This window comes from Mastigoproctus giganteus, chromosome 12 (assembly GCF_048544385.1).
Source record: "Mastigoproctus giganteus isolate SK-2022 chromosome 12, ASM4854438v1, whole genome shotgun sequence".
NCBI classification, from domain to species: Eukaryota; Metazoa; Arthropoda; class Arachnida; order Uropygi; family Thelyphonidae; genus Mastigoproctus; species Mastigoproctus giganteus.
The window spans coordinates 114,753,032-114,773,570 of NC_143586.1; the positions used below are offsets into that span (position 1 = coordinate 114,753,032).

The 20,539-nt window shown below is 37.5% G+C and overlaps 1 protein-coding gene across 2 annotated transcripts in view; it reads right to left on the reverse strand.

Moving 5' to 3' along the window:
• Positions 1-20,539, reverse strand: part of Pex16 (peroxisomal biogenesis factor 16) — a 275,960-nt gene that overhangs the window by 114,384 nt on the left and 141,037 nt on the right. The window lies entirely within an intron of this gene.

Here is a 20,539-nt window from a genome sequence, read left to right on the forward strand (position 1 = left end):
CAACACTGTCTCATTTTTGGTTTAGAAATTTTGTTTACATCTAAAAAAAATACCATAACATTTTACATGCAACAGTTAACAAATTAATGAATGTTGTTCTGTACATCTTATTATAGTGATGAGCCAAAACATTATGACCACCTACCTAACATGATGTTGGTCCTCCACATGTAGCCAAAATAGCTCGTAACCGGCAAGGCACGGACACTACAAGATTTGTAAATTCAACAAAAATCACAGATGCTCGATGGAATTGATGTCTTGGGAATCTGGAGGCCAGGGCAATACCTGGAAGTCTTCCTCATGTTCCACGAACCAGTCTCGAACAATCCGGGCAGTGTGGCATGGTGCATTATCCTGCTGACAGACTGCACTGCCAGAGGGGAAGACTGTTGCCATGAAAGGGTGTACCTGGTCAGCAATGATGTTTAGGTAGGTGGTAGACGTCAGAGTGCTTGGCACACGGTTGACTGGACCCAGGGTATCCCAGCAGAACATCGATCACCCAAAGCATGACACTGCTGCCACTGGCTTGTTTTCATCCCATGGTGCATCCAGGAGCCATCACTTCCCTGGGTAAACAACACACACGTACCCAGCTGTTCATATGGCACAATAGGAAACGTGATTCATAGGACCAGAAGACCTTTTTCCAATCACTCAAGGTACAGTTTCGATGCTCGCGTGCCCATTGCAAGCACTGCTGGGGGTGAACCGTGGCTAGCATGGGCAATCGGAGCAGCCTACAGCTACGCAGCCCCATTTTCAGCAGGGTTTGATGTACTTTGTGTTGTGACACATTACTCCCATCACCAGCATTCCAATTACCAGCTAGTTGCGCCACGGTCACCCTTCTGTTGCTACGTACCATCCAGGAGAGTCTTCGCTCACTGCAAGCATTGATGAGCTGCGGTCGCCTAACACCTCGCCGCAGTTCATGGGTTTTCCCTCCTCGGACCATTTTCGGTGGGTACTAACCACAGCTGATCGCAAGCATCCCACCAGCCATGCCGTTTCGGATATGCTCTGACCCAGTCGTCTGGCCATTACAATTTGGCCTTTGTCAAACTTGCTTAAGTCCACTGCCTTTCCCATCTGAAGAACAAGAGTAACACTGATTAACAGAGCTCAGTATCAGGTGTTTTTAATACAGTGTCCCGACCTGAGCACGCACTGCAGTTCACCTGCAGTTGCTTCAATTTGCATAATGACTTGCTGGTCATAATGTTTTGGCTGATCGGTGTATCTAAGTGATGTAAAAATAAACTCAGTTTTACAATAGCGTTAACAGACACTATACTGCCAAAAATAAATTGCATGTTTCAAAGAACCTTTTATTGATATACAATATTTAATAACATGCTTTAATTGAGGGTACAGTGTCTAATTAAAGTCCAATTTTGGACTTATTTACAACACTGCATCCTCATCAGGGGGTCACACCAATTTTTGATAAGAGGAAGGTGGTATTTCAACACAGTGGCCATATCAGCTACTGACTGTGGGTGTGTTGGTCTAACACAAAACGTATGACCCAGTTTGTCCCAGAGGTATTCAGTGGGGCTAAGGTAAGTTAGGATGACACATTGGTAAATCTCTGAGCACCCATTGGATCCAAACCTGGCCATTAGACTGGAAAGTCATGTAGCATGACTTCTTGTATCATAGGGCTTTCCAATGTTTCAGGGACTAATATGATAAGATGAACATCAAGCAAGGCACTTTACCTGGTGCACAACCTATACATGTGCTATGATGTTTGGTTTGTGTACTGCAGTTTTCTTCCATAAAATCTGATGATATTCCACTCCTTACGTATCATTCTTGTACTAATATCAGTTCCTCTGGCTAGTAATTGATTTTCAGTCTGATATTTCAGACTCGGACCTCTTTCTATTCACATCACCCTTCTGAATTCCTGGTTGACAGTATTTGATGAAGAATGATAGGATTTACATAACACTCCTGAGTGAATTCCAGTCTTTTTTGTCAAATTTCAGGGTCCACCCAAAGACAGAGTAGTAGTACCTGAATACTTTCATTTGATTGTCAGCAACCTATCTAATCTATGGCAGAAAAATGTAAACTGTGGTCCATAGGGTATTAGCCATGGTAACAGTAGTATGAAAAATGATGCCAGAAAGCAAGCTTATATATAGCATCAGCAAAAAAAAAAAAAACAACAACTACACACTTCACCTATCCTATCCCTCCAAGAATCTGTCTAGTTCTTCCTTGAATTTATTCAAACTATTCACTTCCTCAAAAATACATGGAAGCCTGTTCCAACAATCAACCACTACAAACTAAATACTCTATGTACTGTACTATACACAGGAACTTCCCAACTTATGTAATATTCAACTAACCGAAATTCTACTTTACGTAAGTTTTTGCCGGCCAGTGCAAACTTAAAAAAATTCATGGAAACATATTTTGCATTCCGTAGGAATAAATGGAGGTATCATAAAAATGTCATAATGTGAACCCAATAACACATTTTTTTTTTTTTTTTTTTGTAATTTGTTCCAAGTCCTTGGAAGTTGAAAATTTCGCTATATTACTAAGCTATTTATCTCTCTTAAAGGTTATATTTATAATGGAAATTGCACTACCCTTTCATCATTATCATATGTTCCCATTATAAGAATCAATTTTGAATGCATTTGTGATATTTTTCTATAGCACATTTCTGGAGGTCGTGACCAAAAAACAAAAACAATTTGCACTTTCCAGTTTATTGAGCTTTTCTGTTAGAGCATCTAATTATAAACGGGTAGTAAACTCTATCTTATTGTATTTGTGATAATCCCAAGAACTGCAATTGTGTGGGTTTTTACGCTATTATGGTAAAATATATTCCCCTTCACTGAAGGGGAACACATATGATCAATAATATAAAAAACAAATTTTCAGAAACTCCTCTTCATTCCTATTTACGTATTACAATTATGAAGGGAAAGCAACCAATGAAAAGTGAAAGTGGTGGTAGTGCCAGGAAACGAAACAAAACTGATTTAGAAATGAAGATGAAAATGATTAAGAAGTATGAAGCAGGACAAAGTTTGTCATCTATTGCAAGGGAATTAGGTCACTCTGCTTCAACAGTGAATACTATTTTAAAGGACATTGCACATATAAAAGAACATGTCAAAGGATCAATGCACATTAAAGATTAACAGTGATCACAAAACAGCGTTCAGGTGCTATATTGAAGATGGAACAGCTATTAATAATATGGAAGGAAAATCAGATTCAGAAGTGAGTGGCCCCGAGTCTAATGACCTTTCAAGGAAAAGCAACAAGTATTTATAAAGATATTAAGGATAAGTACGGCGAACCCCAACCAAAGTTCACGGCAAGCAATGGGTGGTTTAATAGATTCAAGCATTGTGCTGGTTTCCACAATGTTAAAGTATGCGGTGAAGTCGCCAGTGCCGATTCTGCAGCTGCAGGGAAATTTTGTTTTGTGTTGGAAAAAATTACTGATGAAGGCAGCTATTCAATGCAGCAAATTTTTAACATTGACAAGACTGCTCTGTATTGGAAAAAAAATGCCGGATCAAACATACATTGCCAAAGAGGAAAATACAATGCTAGGTTTCAAGATATCAAAAGATAGGGCCACACACTTGCTTGTGGGTAATGCAGCAGGAGATTACAGATTAAAACCACTGCTTGTGTACCATTTTGGAAATCTTTGTGCATTTAAGGGCATTAATAAAGCCACCCTACCCATGCATTTCCGATTGAACCAGAGAGCATGGATAACAACATCTCTCTTTGAAGATTGATTTAAATACTGCTTCATTCCCGAGGTTAAAAAATATTGTAAAGACAACGACATTCCTTTCAAGATTCGAACGTGAGAGTCATATTTCTACCGCCAAACAGGACTTCACTTATCTAACCAATGGATCAGGGTGTTATTTTGAATTTAAAGGTATACTATTTATGCACAACATTTGCTCAGGCATTGTCTGCAGTAGATGATGAGAAAAATTTTGTGTTAAGAGACTTTTGGAAATCTTACAATATTTACCATGCCATCTTAAACATTAATAAGGCCTGGGCGGAAATTACTAAACATTGTTTAAAGGGCACATGGAAGAAAATATGCCCATGGCACGTAAAAGGCTTCGAAGGGTTTGAAAAAGACGAATCGTATGAAGAGGTTACAGATAAGATTGTAAAGGTTGCAGAGTTACTTCAGTTGGAGGTTGTTGCCAAAGCTGTTAGCAACAACCTCCAACTGAGGAATTAATAGAAGACGAGAAGGAATTATCTAATGAAGAACTTACTGACTTGTAGGCAGCGATAGTGAAAGAAGAAAATGCTGACAAAGCTCAAGGTGAAACAAATGAGGAGCCGAGATGCTTCATCACCAGACTATGGTGATGAAGAGATGGTAATGGCGAGGTTTGAGATGGATCCTGACAGCGAATGATTGTTAAAAGTTAACAGAGGGGTGAATGATAGGCTTGCTTGCTATGAAGAAATCTACGGTGAAAAGAAAAAAAAGCCACTGTCCAGTCATCCATTAATATGTTCTTTCATAAGACTGAGTGGCAGACCCCTTCTAAATCTCCGCAGCCCTCAACCTCTGCAGTGGCATATTTATCAGCTGAAGACGTCGATTCTGGAAATGATGCTCGAGAGGTAAAACTTACTTACGTTATGCCTGTCTCCTCTCTTTTTTGTAATTTTATAATTTTTAAATTGCACACTTTTGTAATTTTTCCTGTGCATGAGATAAAACATTGAATAAATATAATAAATAATTCTATTTAAATGTTCGTTGAACATTTCTTTTTTGATTCAATCAATTCAGTGAGCCCAATTGTGAGTGCTGCACAATCATGGGGGAAATTCCAACTTATGTAGCGTTCCGCGGAATGTTTGTTTGTTTGTTGTTTGGTTTTTAGGAGCATTAGCAACTAAGGCCATATTGCTCTGTGAATATGCAGTGGTCATGCCTGACCTTTCCGCATCCTCCGTATTTGGTGGTGACGGGCTCGAACCCCGGTCTAATCAAGAAGTGTATGCTACGCACTGCTGCTCCTTCCCACCTGGCTACGGAGGCGTCTGTGGAATGCAACCCTTACATAAGCTGGGGAGTTCCTGTACTATATATTAAATACAGCCACTCTCCGACTTACGTAAGGGTTGCATTCTGCGGAACTACATAAATCAGAATTTCACTAAATGCTTATGCAGCACTCGTAAATTTGATTGAGGAAAAAAAGAAATGTTCCACGAACATGTAAATAGAATAATTTATTTAATTTTATTATCTCATACACAGGAAAAATTACAAAAGTGTACAAAATTGCAAAAAGAGAGAGAAGACAGGCATAACGTCAGCAAGGCTTAGGGGCTTAGAGGGGAACAGGTATCCCGTGTGTTATCAGACACTCAGCCTAAAACACTGATGGATCCAATATCTCTCTATTACAGAAGATTTAGGAGAAGTCCAGTTGGCCTGCTTCCCTAAAATCCACTAATGCACACCTCGATGGTAAGCCCTGTTACGTCACTTAGGTGGCAACGAACGTGTAGAGTGGTTCTCTTCAAGACGCCTGGTCAGCGTGAAGAGGAAAAGACCAAACCCTCCAACATATGACAGCACAACAATACAAATGGCCCTCAGTCCCCAGCAGCTTTCACTCTCCCTCTTACGGCAGCGAGAGGATCAGAGTGGAAGCAGAGGGTGCTAAGAATCTCTGGGTACGACCAGGCTGCCATGCACGGAAATTGAACTTGGCCTGTTATAATGTACAATCACTCATCGGTGAAGACAGGATATTAGAGCTGGAAAAGGAAGTAGAAAATGTGAATTGGAATATCATCGGTTTGGCTGAAACAAGAAGAAGAAGAAGAAATGAATCACTTATAAGTTTATCAAGTGGAAATCTGCTGTACACCAATGGAAACAGTGAAAGGAGTGAAGGTGGAGTTGGGTTTCTGGTCCATAAAGATTTTAAAAACAACATTTTGGAATTCAAAAGTACATCACCAAGGGTGTCAAGACTAATACAAGATTTCTAAAGATTATAATGATTTATGCACCAACATCAAGCCATGATGATGAAGAAATGTACACCGAAATTGAGAGTCTTCTAGATGAGCAGAAAACCCGCTACACTATTATTATGGGGGACTTCAATGCTAAGATTGGAAAAAGGCAAAACAGTGCAGAAAGAGAAACTACAGGAAATTTTAGAGTTGGTGAAAGAAATAAAAGAGGTGAAAGACTTGTGGAATCTGCAGAATCTCAAGGACTGTCAGTAATGAACACTTTTTTCAAGAAAAGGGTGAACAGAAAGTGGACATGGAAGAGTCCAAATGGATTAACAACTAATGAAATCGATTTCATCCTCACTAACAGAAGATATATTGTGAATGATGTTACCATCCTGAATAAGGTAAATGTTGGAAGTGATCACAGAATGGTAAGATGTACACTTGATATAGATGTAGGAAAGGAAAGGAAAAAACTGACTCGAGTAAATAATACAAAGGTCTTTGAAATAACAGAGGAGGAGAAAAAGCAGTATGTACTGGAACTTAAGAACAAGTTTGAGCTTCTGCAGACTGCTCAGGACCAAGATATTGACGAGGAATATTACAATTTTCTGAAAGTGATAAAGCCCAAGAAACCTATGGGAAACAGAAATCCAAAGAAGAAAAAATTAGCCAAGAAACACTTGTCATGATGAACCGAATACAACAAATGAAGAGCAAGAAAAACACTGACAGGGAGAAAATTGAGTATACTGAGTTATGCAAAGCCATTAGAAAGAGACTCAGAGCGGACATAAGAAGATTTAACACAAGAAAAGTAGAACAAGCATTAAGGGAAAAAAAAGGATTTAAATCAGCAGCCATGAGCAGTAATACAGAAAGACAAATGATACTGAAACTGAAGAATAGCGATGATGTACTTATAAACAGCAGAGAAGGCATAATCCAAATAGCAGAAGACTACTATAGAGAATTATACAAGGAGCGAGGGAATGATACCAGCAGTGGGGAAGATGGATTGCAAAGTAGCAACACATACCACATACCCGATATTCTTCTTGATGAGGTAGAACATGCATTGAAGAAAATGAAGAATCGGAAAGCCCCGGGGGAAGATGAAGTTACTGTAGAGTTGTTAAAATTGGGAAGAAGAGACATAACACAAAAACTGGCAAGGCTCTTCACAAAGTGCATTAGAAAAGGTGTGATGCCTAAGCAGTGGAATAATGCAATCCATAGTTTTGCTGCATAAGAAAGGAAATTGGAAATTATAGACCAATTAGCTTGTTATCCCACATCTACAAGTTGTTCACAAGGGTCATTACTAACAGATTAGAAAGAATACTTGATGAGAATCAACTGAAGGAGCAAGCTGGCTTTAGGACAGGATTCTCAACTATGGATCACCTTCACGTAATATCACAGCTAATGGAGAAAACAAATGAATATAAAACACCATTATGCCTGGCATTTGTGGATTATGAAAAGGCATTTCACTCCATACAGCATAAGGCAATGTTTCGGGCACTGGAAAGACAAGGCATTGATACCCCATATATTATGATTTTGAAGAAAATATATGAGAGTGCTACCTCCTTTATTAGACTAGACAAAGACAGTAGGAAATTTAAAATCGAGAAAGGAGTTCGACAAGGAGACATATCTCCGAAGCTGTTTACTGCTGCCCTTGAGGAAGCTTTCAGAAGATTAGACTGGTCGCAGAAAGGAGTCAATGTGAACGGAGAGTATTTAAACCATTTACGATTTGCAGATGACATTGTGGTCATAAGCCACGATCCCAAAGAATTAGAGGAAAATCTTAATCAGTTATGCACAGTTAGTAAGGATTTTGGACTAAAGATGAATATGGCTAAAACAAAAGTAATGATGAACAAGTATGCCACAGAAAGGGAAATAATGATTGAAGGAGCAGTAATTGAAAAGGTGGAGTCATATACTTATCTGGGACAAGTTATTAGTTGTAATAATGATAAATGGCTGGAAGTCAAGAGAAGAATAAATTTTGGATGGACAGCATTCAGGAAATATAGTCACATACTGAAGAGCAATATCCCAGTTTGTCTGAAACGTAAAATAATGAATGTATACTCCCCACCATGACTTATGGAAGTGAAACTTGGGCACTCACCAAAAGAATGGAAGAGAAGCTGAGAACTACACAGCGAAGAATGGAACGAATTATATTGGGAATCAGACTGTTAGATAAGAAGAGAAACACATGGATTAGGCAGCAAACTCAAGTAAAGGACATTCTTATCAAAACTAAAGAACTAAAATGGTCTTGGGCAGGACACACAGCTCGAAGGCATGATGACAGATGGACTAAGAAAATAACAGAATGGTACCCAAGAGGAGCTAGAAGAAAACCTGGAAGACAAAGGCGGAGATGGATAGATGAAATTCATGAGTTTTTGGGTAGTAAATGGATGGCCAGTGCTCAAAACAGAAGGAACTGGAAAGTTGCTGGAGAGGTCTTCATCCTGCAGTGGATTGAAAATGGCTGATCATGATGATGATGATGACGTCAGCAAGTTTTATTACCTTTCAAGCATCGTTGCCAGAATTAACTCTCCATCTGATAAGCAAGGTGCTGCGGAAGTTGAAGGCTGTGGAGATTTAGAAGGGGTGTTTTCCAACACATCACAAAATTTCTCTACAGCTGCAGAATCAGCACTGGCGACTTCACCACATACTTTAATGTTTTGGATTGTTTGTTTGTTGTCGGGTTTTATTGGCGCATTAGCAACTAAGGCTATAATGTGCCAAAACCTGGTCATTAAAAAATAAAAAAAAAATTTTTTTTTTTCAGTGGCCTAAAGAATTAGGTCACCAAGTCAAAGTATAAAAAAACAAGTATAAACAGTAAAAGACAAATATCAGTAAACAAGTAACAATAACAAAGTAGATATTTTAAATATGAGTAAAATGGTTTACTGATTTCAAAAAGCTAAAAATAGCAGACACATGGTCATTGTCAGATAAAATCTGACTGAGTGTATAAGGCTCAGTCAGATGATTAAAAGCAGTAAAACGGATATTACTAAAATCTGGACAATCAATTAAAATGTGTCTAACTGATAAAATTGTGCCACAAGACTCACACATAGGAGGGTCATCAGCCCTCAGCAAAAAAGAATGTGTCAAATGACTATGTGGCTATGCGGGTCTGGGTATAATGTTTTGGAAATGAGCATGATGCTTGTAACTATTAAACAACCTATTGCTTGCCACGAACGGGATTGGGGTTCGCCATACTTATTCTTAATATCTTTATAAATACTTCTTGCTTTTGCTTGAATGGCCATTGGACTCAGGGGCACTTGCTTCTGAATCTGATTTTCCATCCATATTATTAATAGTTTTGCCATCTTCGATATAGCACCTGAACGCTGTTTTGTGATCACTGTTGATCTTAAATGTGTTGATCCTTTAACACGTTCTTTTATACGCTGATCGTCCCTTAAAACAGTATTCAATGTTGAAGCAGCGAGACCTAATTCCGTGCAATAGATGACAATTTTTGTCCTGCTTCATACTTTTTAATCAATCATCTTCATTTCTAAATCATTTTTTTTCGTTTCCCAGCACTGCCAGCACTTGCACTTTCCGTTGGTCCCTTTCCCTTCACCATTGTAATAAGTAAATAGGAATGAAGAGAAGATTCTGAAAATTTATTTATGTTTTTTATAGGATTGAAGATTTCAGCGAAGGGGAACTAATTTTACGGTAACGTAAAAACCCACAGAATTCCAGTTATCGGTATTATCGCAAATGCAAGAAGATCGAGTTTACTACCCATTTATAATTAGATGTGCTAACAGAAAAGTCCAATAAACCGAAAAGTGCAAATTGTTTTAGAAAAATATCACAAAGGCATTCAAAAATTGATTCTTATAACAGAACATATGATAACGATGAAAGTGCAGTGCAATTTATATTATAAAAATGACCTTTTATAAAGATAAATAGTTATATAGCGAAAATTTCGACTTGCAAGGTCTTGGAACGAATTACTAAAAAAAAAAAAAAAAAAAAACCAACACAAGTGTTATTGGGTTCAGATTATGATATTTTCACGATACCTCCATTTATTCCTATTGATTCTTATAACAGAATATATGATAACGATGAAAGTGTAGTGCAATTTCCATTATAAAAATGACCTTTCAGAGAGATATATAGCTTAGTTATATAGCAAAAATTTCGACTTCCAAGATCTTGGAACGAATTATTAAAAAAAACCAAGTGTTGTTGGGTTCACATTATGATATTTTCACAATACCTCCATTTATTCCTACGGGATGCAAAATAAGTTTCTATGATTTTTTTAAGTTTGCACTGACCGTCAAAAACTTACGTAAAGTCAAATTTCCGTAAGTCGAGTATTATGTAAGCTGGGGAGTGGCTGTACTCAAGATGTGACCTAACCACAGCTTTGTACAAAGGGATAATCACCTCCTTATCCCTGCTAGCAAAGTTTCTGTATATCACTGACAAAACCCCATGGGCTGTCCTGGTAGCATATCTGCACTGCTCAGAGAATTTCATATCTGACTGCACAATTATCTCAGGTCTTTTTCATTTTCCACTACCTTGAATGTAATACCACACAGCTGATAAGTTACTATGGGATTACTGCTACCCCATATGCAGTACCATGCATTTGTCAATACTGAACTTCAACTGCTATTTCTCAGCCCATCTGCCTAACTTTTCTAGATCCAGTTGAAGCAGTATACCATTACTGTCATTAACCACCCTGCCAACCTTTGTATCACTACAAACATGGACAATGTGCTTGATATGGATTCATCAACATCACTGATAAATATAGAAAACAACAATGGGCCCAACAGTAGACCAATAACACTAGTCTACAAAGACTATGTTTATCCATAGCACTACTGCTATGGATAAAGAGCAGTTACTGCTCATTATCCATAGCAGTAACTTGCCCATAATGCCATATTGCTCCAGTTTATACAAATCTTTTATGTGTAATAGTATCAAAAGCCTCCTGAAATCCAAGTATATGATATCAAAATTATTATATACAAAGGGTACTAGGAAAGTTTTTCAAAGTAATTTCCTCTACATTCAATACACCTCTCCATTCTCCGAAACCAATCTTTAAACCAGTTCTGCCAAGTTTCACTAGGGAGTAAAGCACACTCTTTGTCCCAAGCCCGTAGAAGGTCCTCATCACTGGAAAACCGCCTCCCTTTTAGCTTCATTTTCACATGCGGGAACAGTGCAAAGTCGCAGGGAGCAAGGTCTGGACTGTAGGGAGGGTGCTCGAGAAGTTTCAGTCCTGTCGTGGTCAAATATTCGGTGCAGGCTTTGGCGCGGTGAGCTGGAGCATTATCGTGATGGAGGTACCAGGTGTCCATTCTTGACTTTGGCCGCAGGTTCTTCATAGATCCAATGACTTTAGGCAGGCATTGTTCAGTATACCACTTAGCTGTGACTGTCTTCTGCGTGTACAAAACGACACATTCCACAATTCCACTCGATTTGAAAAATACAGCTATCATTTTCTTCTTTACAGATCGGGATTTTCTGACAATTACGGGTGTGTCGTCATCATCAAAGACCCAAACTTTGTTTTGAGCCTTGGTCGGCAGATCGTAATAGTATAGCCAAGTTTCGTCACCTGTCACGATGTTGTTCACATACCGAGATTGTCCCTTATCAAACTTTTTTTAACATCTCCCGGCACCAAGTCACACGTCGTGTCATCTGCTCTTCAGTCAGTTGATGCGGCACCCAGAGAGAACAAAGTTTCTTCACGTGCAAATGATCTTGCTGAATCGAACGAATTGCTGGTGCATTTAGGCCCAAAGTATCCTCTATCTGTTGGTAGGTCACTCGCCTGTTTTCGTCAAGCATTTTCCTCACAGCAGTAACGTTTTCCTCTGTAACTGACGTTCATGGCCTTCCCGGCCTCTCAGAATCCTCCAGAGTGAAATTTCCCCTTTGGAATTCTCTATACCACCTGAATATCGTTGTACGATGTGGACAATCATCATCTAGTGCAAGAGTCATTTCTTCTAAGCACTGGTCTATGGTTAAACCACGCACGAAATTATACCGCAAAACTGTCCTTATCTCATTTCGTGACCACGATGCCATCGCAAGCACTTTACACTCTCACTACTAATGAATAACTGAGCCCATCGACTTGGCGCGGCGGCTACTATGCACGTATGAACATGTCTCAACATGCAGCAACAAGCAGCTTCCTGTGATTCATTGTTGCGTCATATTGCAAAACTTTCCTAGTACCCTTTGTACTGTAATATGCTGTAAGGAATAAAATACAATATACTGAAAAAAATGACTAAATCAAAATAACAAATAAATAAAAAATATAGAAAAATAAAAATAAGTAATAAAAACAGGTAAGAAAAAGAAAATAAACAATGTAAGTGTTTTCTTCTTCAAGTTGGTAACTATCCAGCTGCCTCTTTGGATTTCCTCAAACTATATGCCTCAATTACTCACAGAGGTCTAACTTATTTCAGCAATTAACAACTTTCTGGCTAAAAGAAAATTTCACCACTATAGGAAGATACAGGTTCATCTGTTAACACAAATTCTGGGGGATAAGCTTTTTATAACTTTTTTTTTTTTTTTTTCTACAAGCCAAGATAAGTTATGTATTAGAGACAAGTTTTTTAAGTTTTTAATTTTACTTCTTATATCCTTGCATCTGCATTATTTTTTAAAATTTGCCCTTGAAACATAAAAGTGCAAATTTTTAAGGTTGGTTAGAAATATTTCAATTCTGAGTCCCCTTAATCAAACTAAAAATCAAAAGGGATTCATGGTAAAAAAAAAAGTTTACGTGATGGTATTTAAGGTGTTGCAGTTTCATTGTAATGGCATGAAGAGATTGATTGTGGTCTTGGCGCATTATAGCCTTAGATGCTAATGCGCCAATAAAATCTAAACAAACAAACAAACAAACAAAGATTGATTGTTAATATGCATCCTGTGATGACTTCCTCATTGGGAGTTGTAAAATATCTATATGCAAAATGCCTCAACCCATTTGCTGTATTTCACTCACCTTTTTATTTCTAGCATGAATATGGCTGCTTTTATACCTGACCCACGGCTAATTCTGTCTAGATATCTTTAGCAATAGTACCTATGTAATTACTAAAGGGAGCAGAAATATTCTTTGATAGCCTAAAAAATTTAAGGCTGAGCTGGACAGGTATTTGGAACGAACAAAGGGGTGAAATGGGAGCGGTTTTTTTTTTTTTTTTTCCCTGATGCTGCATAAGCTTGCTTTCTTGCATCATATGTCTCTACTAATGCTAATATAGGGTAATTCAAAAGTATCCTCACAACTTTGTGAGTCTATAATTTCATGTAGTCTGAACTTAAGCTTACCATGTGCTGTGGACCAGAAGTTTTCATTGGTGACCCGACCTAACTGTAACTGAGTCACATGCATCTCTCCCAAAAATGCTAACATCCTGTCATACTCAGTCTAGCATGTAAAATGTTATATGATCAATAAAAACTCCAATTCTGTTGTTCAATTCTTGTAATGCTAATAACAGTGATTGATACCCGATCCTTAAATCCTTAACAAAGCACCAAAGGGAAAAAATCCAATTTGCAATGACCATGGAATCAGACCACTTCACCTGAGCCACAGATTAAGAACGTTTGCATCAAGTCATGAAAATTAAGAGAGAATGTATCATCTTGTTGATAATAATCTGACTAATCCTCAATGGTCTGTTGGAAAAAAATGTTTTTTATGGTCCAATAACATTTTATTTTGTCATCGTTCATGATGACTTATTTATTATTATTATTAGCCATATGATGCAAGGAAGTCTGAGGCTTATGCTGCACCAGACGAAAAAAAAATGTCTGAATTACCCTGAGAGAGAGAGAGAGTGTCAGAAGAAGAATGATGATATCCAGCTCAGGACCCTGGATGTGCCAAGCCTGTACTCACCAGATGTGCACCCCTGGGATTAACCTGTAGCACACGCACTTTGTACAGTTTTAAGCTTAACCGTTTTTTCAAAATTCTCCACATTGGCTGAAGCAATCTGGGCTTATGACCAGTTTGATATGTTAATTTTCTAGGACTCTGAACAAGACCTATCGTCATGCTCTTCTATTACTTCTTTTACTACTTAAATGTAGTCTTCAATATTTTTTGACATGTAGCAAAGAATAACCGCTATGAACAAAATTCATGTGCTGGTCATAAATGAAATGCCCACTGGCAGGCTTTTTTTCGTCCTATGTGAAAATTTCTATTAAATATGCACTGCAGACACTGACTGTTCAAAGAAAAAATGCACAGCACTTGTTCCCTTCTGCAAGTAACCACTTTGTTACTGACATCACATATGTGCTAACACCATCAGCATAACATATACGTACTAGTCACCAATAGAACTCCAACATTCATTCAATGCTTCGCACATTTCTCAAAATTCATTAAGTTACAGACTTATATGGTTGCAAAGCTACTTTTGAATTACCCTGTACTTTCAGTAAGAGACTTATTTTACACCTCTACTGTTGAGCAGAAGTCAATCAAGGATCTAAATTAGATTATGATTAAAAAATAACCTACATAATCCTCAAGGTTTATTTCTGTAATTCTTTCTACAGAGCTCTCCAATTTGGTGATTACAATGAAGCTTTTTACTCTTGGCAGTTTTCTTAAGAGTTTAAAGAAGTACAGAAAGATCAAAAATTTTGAGGTTGATAAAGAAGTCTGAACAATTCAGTTCTGTACAGGAAGTGATCACAGCCTAAGGATATCTGTGAAATGAATGTAACAACAGCAGAGTTTAAAACAAACATCCACTTTAACCCTTTGTGGTCTTAACATCAAGCCCAGCATGATATTGTAAAATTCCACTCCAAGTCCAATGCCCCATTCAGCCTATCAGTGTTTCCAATTACAGAATTTGTTTACCAGCTGTATGGTGCAATTATTGCAATACCATCTATTTACATTTCATGTAAACAATCAGAAAAGCTAAATCCATGTTTATTTATATTTAAATTCAATTTTTAAATGCATGCAGCAATGTTTTTTTAAATTCTTTTTAAGATGGATGTTGCTAGTGGTAAGAACTTTGTATTGACTCAATTATTGCACTGCAATCTATCTTATATTTCATATAGAGATTCTGAAAAACTAAACCAGGTTTATAAACATTGAATATATTCAATTGTTAACAAGAGGCAGTGGTGTTTTTTTTTTTTTTTTAATTCGAGTCCAAATTTCTCAACTGGTGCAACCAACTGCAGATGTTTCCCAGTATACTGCCATTTATTATATTTCATATAAACAATTTAAAAAACTAAATCGATGTTTATATTCAATATTTAATGGTAAGGAGTGTTTCCTCTCGCGTTCTTCTCAAGTCCAATGTGGAAATCAATATGACTGTCAGTGTTTCTGATCATAAAATATGTTTTCATGCTGTACTGCCATCCATTTATTCTTCATATAAATGATCTGAAAAACTAAGTAGATGTTTATTGATATTTATATTCAATTGGTAATGGCAGGCAGCATTGTTTCTTTCATTGTAGAAGTCACAAAGTAACTTATACTCTGTGTTAGAATGAAGTATTTAGTCAAGCCGTCAAGAGCTAGTAAAAGGCCTTTCTGATGGTGAAACTGAGAAATTGTTAGACCTTTCAGAAGAAACTGAGGGGAAAAAAGAAAACTCTTACAAATAAGATAGCTTCCAACTGTTCCCCATGGTGTGACTGGGTTCAGTAGTAGTAATGGCAAATGATGCAAGAAAAGAAAGCATGCTTATATGGCATCACAAAAAAAAAAAAAAAAAACTACACACTTCATCATCCATACCTTCCAAGAATATGTCTAGTTCTTGCTTGACTTTATTCAACCCATCCACTTCCACAACTACAGATGGAAGCCTGTTCCAACAATCAACCACTCGCTGGCTGAAGGCAAACTTCTGCACATCTATCCTGCAACCATTCTTCCTCAAGTTGAATTTATGCCCCCTCATTGTGTGTATTCATAGCAAGTGGAAGAATGCCATTAACATTCAGCTTACTCATTCCATCCAAGGCTTAAACACCCTAATCAGATCTCACAGCAGGTGCCTAGTCTTGAGATACAGCAATTTATGGAACTGAAGCTTTTCTAGCTAAGAGCACCCTTTTGTTCCTTTCACCAGTCTGGTTGCTCTTCTCTGCACCTATTCCAGCAAATCTACATCCTTCCTAAAGTGAGGCCTCCAGACCTGTATACAGTACTCAAGACGCGGCCTAACCATGGCCATATACAAAGGGATAATCACCTCCTTATCTTTTAGCAAAGTTTCTGTATATCATTGACAAAACCTTGTATGCTGTACTGGCTGCATGTCTACACTGCTCAGAGAATTTCATGTCTGACTGCACAATTTCTCCATGTGCAGCACCTTGTATTTGTCAATGTTAAAACTTCAACTCCCATTTCTGAGCCCATCAACCCAATTTTCCTAGATCTTGTTATAGTATCTCGCCCTGATCAATGTTAACCATTCTGCCAGCCTTTGTATCATACGCAAACTTATACTTTAAGCTGATATACCTTCATCAATATCACTGATAAACATTGAAAACAACAATGGGCCCAGCAGTGAGCCCTGGGGAACTCCACTAATAACATTAATCTATGAAGAGCAGTGCCCGCTGATAACTACTGTCTTCTTACACTTAACTATCCCTTTGTTCCTAATAGTAACTTGCCTTCATACCACATTGCTTCAGTTTGTACAGTAGTCTTTTATGTGCAACAGTATTAAAATCCTTCCCGAAATCCAAGTATGTGATGTCAAAATTATTTTTTGCATCATAGTAACCTATCAGATTAGTTATAAACAAGATTCCCCCTTAAGAAATCCATGCTGTGATTGCAGTATAGTTGCATGCCTGTCCAGTTAATCCTGCATTATTTCTTTAACTAGTGACTATTATTTTTCCAGGAATAGACGTTCTAACAGGTCCATAATTACTCAATTAGCTTTCACTAAATGGACTAATGGAGAATTTTGGATATGGGAGTAAATGAAAAAAATTGATAAAAAGAAATATTGGTCTGAAGAATGAACAGACAAATTTTTAAAGAATGTATTTAGCAGAAATATTTCTGCAGATATTTTGAATGTTCCATCTCTGTCCACCTACAAAAACGGGAACAAATTGATTGACTGATTTTGATTTTACTGACGCAAAAACGACTGTGGTAATACTGCGCCAGGAAAAAGTTAAAATACAAAAAACAAGTAGTAGGTGCTATAAAGTAAAAAAAAAAAAAAAAACTATTAATTATCGGAATGGAAGGTTTTGTGAACATTTTCTTCCAGGAAGTATTGTTGCATGTAATGTAGAGTTTTTAAAATGTTTTGGTATGCTGTTTTATTATATATTCAAAAATATGTTCAAAAATAAATAATTTTTGAACATAGCATATCAACTAGTCATATGCTTGATTGATAGAGCTGAACCACATGGGGAAGATAGTGAAAATAATGCTGCACCATAGAAGAATAAGTTGTTCAACAAGACTTCAAACAAGGGTTTGACAAAATGAAAATACAACAATTCCTGACTAATACTGACAGAGAAAAGATAATTCACCCTTTATAATTTGCTGATGAAATACACTTATATCATAGTGGTTACACTGATAAACAGAATATGTATGTATGGGGCAGTGAGAACTGTATGGTCATGGAGATGTGTTTGCAGCCTGAAAAATGCTCAATGTGATGTACAATTTCATTAGCTGAGATCATCACAACTACACTTCCTGGATGATATTTAATGCAGAAAGCTACCTGAATCTCTTCCATGACCATATATGGCAAAGGAAGCTCTTCATTTACTGAAGGAACATTTTTAATTGATATCCTGAATGATGTGGAATTGGATTACATTGTACTCACCCGAGATTATTTCCTGTGGGGGATTCTTAAAAAATTATCAAAGCTTTTCTTTCTTTCTTTTTTATATTAAGATACTGCTGGTATTTTAAAACTTAAAACACTTACAATATTTATGAATTGAGGAGCTCTCAGGCACAACAACATAAGACATGCCTCTCTCCTTTTCCATCTGAAAAACAACTGGGTACCCTTTCACTTCAAATATCAAAGACAAAAGGCATGCAACATTAAGATTTGCTCTACTGAAAGACAAGTCTAATCATAAAATCAATGCCTAGCCTTTTATAGGCCAACTACTAAAATACACATGAAGTTTAAATAGTCTGCATCATCAGGTGAAGGGACATCCTTGTGCAAATGCTCAAAATGCCCAATAATCAGAGATTAAATATGGCTGCCTTACATTTATCAAATTGCAATGCAATGTAATTGCAACTTTAGCATTTCAGAAATTAACAGCTTTGTGTAATTGTGCTGTATGTCAATTATGCAAATTAGTATTGCCATTGAGTATTAGTACGGCCAAATAATGCTGCAATCAACCAAAAAAAAAAAAAAAAAAAAATTAAAAATAAATAAATAAATATCCACACTTGGCACCACCAAACATATTTTCTAACTACATAAAGGAATTTATGTAAGCACTTGTGTAACAAAAAACAATTATAATAATAATTTTATGTGTTTATAAAATAAATTTAAATGTGGGTTAACAAATAAATGTTTGGCCATACACAGGATCAATGCCACAAGGAGCTCACTAATGCCCTTGCTTACCTCTGTTTCTGTCACTTAGGCCTGCTTCATAATTCATGGCAATAAAAGTGGAATTTAAACCTTTAAAAGCTTCATTTCTGATTTTCTAACATTGGGAGACATGCCACTAACGAGGGCTGTGTATGGTTGATTGTATAATTTTTTATATATTTTTTACACATTGCGAGGAACGACTAACACAGGCTGTGCTGTGCATGGCTGAATCTGTTAGTCTTTTGTTGATCAGGAACCACATAATAAGGAGGGAGGTGAGTACAGGATTTGTAAGAAATCCCCTATCCAATCAGGGAAGCTCCCATTATGTCTTACGGTAAATTACAGTGAATACTGAATTGGATATGGAATATAAGTGAGCTATGATTAATAGTTCTAGCTCTTTGGATATTGGGAAGGGAAATTCTGAACATGAAAAATTTGATCGCCTAACCCAGAAGAAGAAAAAGAAAAGGAAAAAATTCGGAGACAGTAAAGTTCAAACTCGTATCAAGAATCATTTGCCCTTACTCCCAGATTCTATTGATGGAAGTTGCATTTGATTGGTCTGAGGTTGTCTCCCTGAAAGCATTGGAAGACGACTTAGACTACGTCGTCTTCATAATATGAATGCAAAAACTACAATCAGATATCTGCAAACTGTTGTGTACTCCACTAAATGGGTCTGAATTGCCCCCGAAACATGGGTCTCCACGCCACCTTCTCTCATGAAGCCCATCCTTGCCAGCGAATACTGGATACTGAAGTGGGCACTCCACAACCATCACATTCTCCCCCCAACAGAGGACTACCAGCATGGTCAATCAACTTCAAATCCCATGGCTGCCTCAAATAATCTGCATGAGAAGAACTGTGACCACTATCAAAATGCTGGTTGGAAAAACCAACTGCCCTGACTTCTGGGACATATATCGGTGGCATGTGCCACCTCCTTCCCTAAGAGCTGCTCCTCTTCTTCAGCTACAGAGGAACAGGCTGAAGATCGGTGACAGATTTCTACCCAGCCAAGTATTCCTGTAATACAAGCCCTGCTAATGACCGGAGTAGACCTTCAGAAATCCACTTCTGATCGCAATTATAGGCATTCGCTGGCCGAATTTGTTTCACTATGGCCCCTGATGTTGACTCAAACTGATATCCCCACCTGCTAGCTGATATGAGGAACAGAATGGCACCTCACATTTACACTGATGAACTCTTTCACAAGAAAATTCAAAACCAACTTAATGCATGCCTGTGAAATACACTGACTTATGAACATATATGTACTTTCTAATTACTTTGTACAAATGTACATGTATACCTTGGTGTACTGTCTGTCTGTCTGTCTCAGACAGTACATTAAGTACACTCAGAGAGTATATATTTGGATATTAATTGATTCTAATGTCATGGTTTAATTCTCATCTATTTGTAATACATGTTTTTATATAACACCATAACCATGTCAAGTCCCTGGCTTCATGGCTACGGCAAGCATACTCCTCAGACCTTCATTCGAACGAGAAACAGTACTAGGATCAAACATGTAGAAGAAGAAGAAGAAAAGCTTACTGGACGGACCAATAGGCTTCTAAGGGATGAGGAAAAGGCTCATGTTCTTGAAATGACCACAAGGTTAAAAGGAATATTGAAAAGGATTTGATGAATATCCAAGTATTATCTAAAAATCTGAAAATTAGTAGGTCTCTCTTGCGTGGATGCCCTCAAGGATCCATCCTGGCACCTCTGTTTTGGGACACTGTTTTAAATAGATGGCT